The following is a 7437-nucleotide window of genomic DNA, read 5'->3' as shown; positions in this document are numbered from 1 at the left end:
GGGCAGGAGGTACAGGAGCCTTAAGTCCCAAACCACCAGGATCAGTCCTGTTGAAGGGTCTCAATCTGATATGTCGATTGTTTATTGCCGCCTGATCTTCTGAACTGCTCCAGCATTTTGTGTGTGTGTTACTCTGAAACAGCAGCTTCCATTTAACCATTTGTTTCTTGAAGCATCGACCAGAAGCCTGTTCATTCGAGTTCCACACACCTCAGACCCTTTGATTAGAGGCCCCCATTGCTCAGAATCGACCATGGATGTGGTGACCCAGCTGTCTACGTAATACACAATCCAGGACAGTACGAAGCCATTGTCCATGAGCAGGCTGAATCCGACAGTTTGGTACCAGTGGTGTCACAGGAGTTACCAGTCAGCATTGAACTCAACGTAGGACTGCCTGAGGAACTAGCTCCAGATTTTTCCCCGGGATTTACTGCCAACGCCTTCCCCATGAATGGGTACAGCCACAAGGCAGCAGAGGTCTGAGATCAGTTTTCCTTAGACCAGAAGACAGAGCAACAGAATTAGGCCATTTAACCCACCGAATCTGCTCCACCATTCCACCACAGCTGACTTATTATCCCTCTCAATCCCATTCTCCTGCCTTCTCCCCGTAACCTTTGATGCCCTGACTAATCAAACACCTATCAACCTCAGCCTTAAATATACCCCATGATGCCATCCACAGCCATCTGCGGCAATAGATTCCAGATTCACCACACTCTGGTGAAAGGAATTCCTTCTCATCTTCATCATAGATGGGCATCCCTCTGGTCCTAGACTCCCCCACTATAGGAAACATCCTCTCCACATCCACTCTATCTGTGTCCTCTGGTCCGAGACTCCCCCACTATAGGAAGCATCCTCTCCACACCCACTCTATCTGTGTCCTCTGGTCCTAGACTCCCCCACTATAGGAAACATCCTCTCCACATCCACTCTATCTGTGTCCTCTGGCCCTAGACTCCCCCACTATAGGAAACATCCTCTCCACATCCACTCTATCTGCGTCCTCTGGTCCTAGACTCCCCCACTATAGGAAACATCCTCTCCACATCCACTCTTTCTGTGCCCTCTGGTCCTAGACTCCCCACTATAGGAAACATCCTCTCCACACCCACTCTATCTGTGTCCTCTGGTCCTAGACTCCCCCACTATAGGAAACATCCCCTCCACATCCAGACTATCTGGGACTTTCAATATTCAATGGGTTCCAATGAGAACCACACCCCCCCCAACCACCACCACCATCATTCTTCGACATCATGACATAGATAGGTGTCAGGTTATGATCTTGAACTGGCTTAACTTACTGATTCATCAATAAAATTAAACCATCTTCAACATGTGGCTTACTGGTCCACAGACGACAGAGATCTGGAACAGTAACTTGTTGGAATAACTTTCAATATTTTTCTGTTTAGGTTCAGACTGTAAACTGGCTCAAAGTGTTAGGACAGGTCATTGGCAAACACTCTGGGGTGTCCCATTCTTGTCTTTTACATCTACTTAACCCTTCGACAGGGTCTCCCCTGAGAAAATCCTACGTCCACCAACCAGTAGCACAGCAGTCAGCATACGTGTTGCAGTTTCTGTATAGGCCCAGAGTCATCAAACACTCATACATTAACCCTTCCATTTCCGAGATCATTCTCGTGAATATCCGCTGGACCCTCACCAATGCAGCACATCGTTTTTTTTTTTAAGATAAGGGGCCCAAAACTGCTCACAATACTGCAAGTGCGGTCAGGCCAGTTCCTTATAAAGCCTCGGCATCATATCCTCTCTTCTACATTCTAGTCCTCCCGAAGTGAATGCTAACATTGCATTTGTCTTCCACCGACTCAACCTGCAAGCTAACTTTCAGAGAATCCTGCATGAGGACTCCCAAGTCCCTTCGCACCTCTGATTTTTGACTTTTCTCCCTGTTTAGAAAACAGTCTACCCTCTATTCCTTCTCCCAAAGTGCCTGAGCGTACACTTCCCTACACTATATTCCACCTGCCACTTCCTCACTCATTCTCCCAATCTGTCTAAGTCTGTCTGTAGACACCCTGTTTCCTCAACACTACCTGCCCCTCCACCTATCTTCATATAGTCAGCAAACTTGGCCACAAAGACATCAATTCTATCATCCAAATGGTCCCAACTCAACCCCAGCGGAACACCACTAGTCAGTAGGAGCCAACCAGAAAAGCCCCCATTTCCCCAGTCTTTGCCTCCTGCCAGTCAGCCAGGCTTTTATCCCTCCTGTAATACCAAGCGGCCTCATGAGCAGCTCTTGTCAAAGACCGTCGGAAAATCCACATAAGCAACATCCACTGACTCTCCTGTGTCTATCCTGTATATCATTTCCCAAAAGAATTCTAACAGATTTGTCGGGCAAGATTACCTGCCAGACCCAGCTCCTCCACCACCCTCTCCATGTCGGTGGTCTCTGGGTCGACGCGAACGGCTCCTCCAAGTGACTGACTTCATATTCGGCCGGACTGCGGACGTCCTGTAACGAGAGGGAGACACCGGTCCGTTGCCTTCACTCCCTGGGGGGGGGGGACTTGCCCGCTCTCCCTGTGACCGGAGGGGGTTCCTTCCTTCCGGGTCTCCGTCACCCCCACATCCAGCGATGGCAGGATGGGTTGGGTGGAGTGGGGTGGGGTGGGGAAAACTTATATAAGCGCAAATAGGTCACAGTGCATCCGTGGGGGAAATGAAGTGGGCGGGGTCACTGTAAGAGTTGGGCGCTAGCAGAGACCCAGTGGGCCGAACGTTCCCAGTGTCAGAGGGGCTCATACGTGAGGGCATGCTTCCGAGAAAGAATGTCGGGGTTGTAAATGGTGACTTATACGTACAGTACCTTGATGATAAAGATTTACTTTGAGAATTTTCAGCGGAGGCCGGTTCAATGTTTGTTTCGGGGCTAAGAGTTCCTGACCCCCGTTCCCGATGACAGTGATTGTATGACGGGGTTGAGTAATGATCCAATCGAGGAAAAGACCCCGGGGTGGGGAAAAGAGAGACACCAGGATAGCAGGAGGACGAAGAGAGGAGTCCCGGGGGTAGGGGGGGGGGGGACCAAAATTTCCCCTGTGGAGTTCTGATGGAGGGACGCCGCGTTTCGGGTCGTTCTCCAGTAGCTGCGGCCTCGGTGTTGGGCGGTGAAGTTGCCCGGAACCGCTGCCCCTTCGGGATCGGCCTGTCCGCGCTCACCAGCACTAGCAGCCGCCCCCGCTCCTCCCGAAGCAGCTGCTCCAGCGCGTCCGGGCCCAGGTGTCGCACCGCGGGGAAGCGCTGCCGGAGCCACTCGGTCACCGACTCCATGTCGCAACCCCTACTCCAACCCCGGTTGAGGTCCCGCCCACTGGATACGCCCATTCAGCGGCCCTACCCCTGGATTCGTCCCCTTGGACAGGCCCTGCTCCTGTCCTGGAAAACACGACTCACCCTGCCCATTCCCTGGACACCACCCTCCACAATGCGGCAGACTCCATGCACAGCAGTATCCAACGACCGGGAGAGAGTGGGATTTGGTGGTCCCAGGAGACTCCCCGCCGCCGCCCCGGCCCCCCCCCCCACACACACACACTTCCTGCCGACAGCAGGGACTTTGAACAGAGAGTGCGGTCCCTGTGACTGAACTGCAATACCTCAGCTCCTGTGTCCAACACCCCCAGCCCCGCTGCCTAAGGGAGACCCCAAGCCCATCAGTTTAATTACCATCCCCTCCACCTCTCTCTGACCCCTCTGTGTCCCCTGAACCATTCCAACAATGCCCAATGTCGGCTCCAGGAACAGCCACCACCCCCCCGCCCACCACCTTCTGTCTGACAGGTTGAGTCTGTATATCGGATTCCACAATATCAGATAACCGGCCTTTCCGGCTCGTGTGTCAAGTTCCAACGTCATCGTCATGAACAATACGTCTCCATCCCCATTCAGGGCAGCAAACAGCCCTTCCGACCGAGGCAGCTCCTCACCTCCAAACCTGCTGTGGCCGCTTATCCTATCTGGTGCTCCCGATGCAGCCTCCCCTACATTGGTGAGATCCGTCATAAATGTATTCACAACAAGTGGAACTTCCAGTGGCCAAACGTTTTAATTCCGATTCCTATTCCCGTTCCAACATGTCAGTCCACAGCTTCCTCTTGTGCCAAGATGAGGCCATCCTCAGGGTAGAGGAGCAACGCCTGGGTAGCCTCCAACCTGATTGTATGAATATAAATTTCTCCTTAATTCGCTCCCTCTTCCCTCTACTTCTATTCCTCACTCTGGCCTCTGCCTATCACCTCCTCTGGATCCCCTCCTCCTTCGCTCTCTCCTGTGCTCCACTCTCCCCTCCCGTCAGATTCCTTCCTCTCCAACCCGTGACCTTTCCCACCCACCCGGCCTCGCCTATCACCCTCTAGCCACCCTCCTTCCGCCACTTTTTTATTCTAGCATCTTCCGCTTGCTTTCCCATCCTGACGAAGTGTCTTGACCCGAAACATCGATTGTTTATTCATTTACAGAGGTTCTGCCTGACCTGCTGAGTTCCTCCAGCATTTTGCGTGTTGACAGGAAAAACTGAGGGTTTCAGAGTTACATAAATAAATCTTGCCTGCCTCTTTTCCAGTGATTCTGACATCCCGTGCTGTCGGCGTGGAGTTTGCACATTCCCTGTCACCTCCGAGGTTTCCCCAGAGTGCTGAGAAACTCAGGAATTGTAGGTTAATTGGGAAATTTCCCACCGATGTAATTGCAGGGGGCGTTAATGGGGGCACGAGAAAAGGGTTTCAGAGAAACAAGTGAGGTAATTTGTCTGGTGGGATTGGTTTGAGCTAGTACAGGCTTAATAAGACGAATGGCCTCCAATGCCATAAGGAAAGCTGAGACTATGAGAGCTGATTCTCGTCTCCGAGCCACAGTCGGTCCTGTATCTGGTGGGTAAAGCTCACCAAATATTATGATGCCTGTATTGTGGTAATATTCTGGTTTGTGTGCAGTGTGTGTGATATTTTCTGATGCACCGCGGTCCGGAGGAACGTTATTTCGTTTGGTTGTCTATACGTACAGACGGATGACAATAAACTTGAACTTGGATTAACATTTGCAAACCCCCTTTGCTACCCCACCACCACTCTCATTCACCATGTTGCTGAAACTTTCACTGTTCCATCTCCATTTGCTCCCGTCCAACAACGTCTATGAAACTCCGGTGAAGGTGTCTAACATTAAACTTGCCGTGTAAATGAATAGAACAGATTTCCCTCTCCATTCCCCCAACCTCGTGGCTCAGCAGCTCTAGAAATCCTCACAACCCTCCTGTAGACACTCGGCTATCAATAAACCCAGGAATCCCTCAACTCTCCAGTAATCGCTCACCTGGTAGTGAACCTTGCAATTCCTCTGCTCCGTGTTACAGATTAACCACGGTTCAAATTGTCTTCATAAACACCCTCGCTCAAGTCAACGATGAGCACAGTGCTGAGTCAGCAAAATAGTGCGTTTGCAAGGGAAATCATTCAATATTCCCAGGTAACGCACAAGCCCGAGTGTTCACAGTCAGTAACGATGGAATGTATCCACCTCAGCACCGCTCAGCATACACTGACAGAGTGTACTGTACCCCGGTGTTATACACCGACAGACCCGTCCCCACCGGCACCGTACCCGGTGTTATACACTAACAGACCGGACTCCGGTGTTATACAGTAACTGTTACGTTGTTATATTTCCCAGACTGTGTGTTTGCACGGTAATGAGCAGTGCTCCGTGTGTTATCCCAGGGCCTCAGTGTCTTTGAGCAGACTTGTCTGTTGTGGGAAAATGTTCTGCGATAGAGGGTGGTGCCTCAGCGATTCCGATGTCATGATCTCTGGCTGCAATCCTCCTCTGGCAATCCGCCTGCCTTCAGTGTGTTTTTAATGTCACGGATATGTGCCCATGAACTGTGCGCCAGATGTTGTATGAGGTGACGTTGTTCTCTCTTGTCCCTGGCCGGGTGTCCCTCGGGATTCCACCCCCCCCCCCACCCCGCCCCTGCCAGGGTGAAACCCAGTTCTCGCCAATTCAGCACTTCCCCACCGCAGTGCAGAAAGCTAACTGAAATTGTTGGGCGCGTTGGGCAGGTTTTGCTGGGACCGCGGGGAGGACACGCTTTCAGGGCGTCAGCGGTGGACGAGGGAAGAGACCGCACTCTTTGGGATAGGTCTGTACATTACCATCAGTTGACCGGCAGTTGAAAGTGAAAGCCACAGGGCGAGGAGACGCCCAAAATAAACCACACAATTCGGCAGAAAGAAGCAGCGTCTGGGAGTGGGAATCCGACAGGAAGCGCGCATTGAACCAAAGACAAGAATCAAAAAGACGTGGAAATTAACTGCTGTTCTCTGGCAGTCAGTCCCAGGCCCAACAGAGTGATGCGATTGCGGAGAAGGCACGCCCAGCAGCTCGACTTCATGAGGGGTCTGAGGAGACTTGGTCTGTCACCGACGACTCCAGCAGAGTTGTACAGAAGTTCTCACCACGGAGAGCATTCTGACTGGCTGCATCACCGTCTGGTACTGAGGGGAAAACTGGATCGGAAAAAGCCGCAGAAAGTTGTAAACTCAGCCAGCTCCATCGTGGGCTCCAGTCTCCCCAGCATCAAGGACATCTTCTAAAGGCGATGCCTCAAGAAGGAGCCATTCATCACGAAGGACCCCCATCACCCAGGACAAACCCTCTCCTCAGGGCTACCATCACGGAGCGGGTTCAGGAGCCTGAAGACACACACTCGATGATTCAGGACCAGCTTCTTCCCCTCCACCCCCATCAGATTTCTGAACAGACCGTGAGCACTATTTTGCTCGCTTTTAACACTACTCATTTATTTGCTAATATTTCTTCTTGTAAGTTTATGTAGACACTGTTGCCACAAAACAGTCAATTTCACAACGTTATGTCAGCGATGATAAAGCAGACTCTGGATCTAAATCTGAGATGGGAACTGTGAAAGGATGAGTCAGCATAGAGGAACAGAGAAACAGAGAGTGCCAACGGTCAGAAACCAATGCCGAGGACTGAGGTGGTGAAAGTACTGAAGTCCAACATCACAGAAACAGGCGCTTCAGACCGCTGAGTCTCGGGTAACCATAAACCACACACTCACACTACGTAACGGAGCCACATTCTCCTCAACTCTTCCCTGAAACCTGTCCCTCACTCACACGTGTGGCGACTGGAATTGTCCATTAACCATACATCGATGCTACGCTATGCCCGCCTTTCGACGGGTGCTCAGCCCGAAACGTCAACTGTTTATTCCCCTCCATAGTTGCTGCCTGACCTGCTGAGTTCCTCCAGCGTTTTGTGTGGGTGGCTCTGGATTTGCAGCATCTGCAGAATCTCCTGTGTGTCAGAGACATGGTGTGACCCAGCCACACACGTCGGGCAACTGAGAGAGGCCGATTACCGCAGAGT

This window comes from Mobula birostris, chromosome 25 (genome assembly GCF_030028105.1).
Source record: "Mobula birostris isolate sMobBir1 chromosome 25, sMobBir1.hap1, whole genome shotgun sequence".
Taxonomy (NCBI): Eukaryota; Metazoa; Chordata; class Chondrichthyes; order Myliobatiformes; family Myliobatidae; genus Mobula; species Mobula birostris.
The sequence above is the reverse complement of the archived record's forward strand: the minus strand, read 5'-3'. Positions refer to the sequence as shown.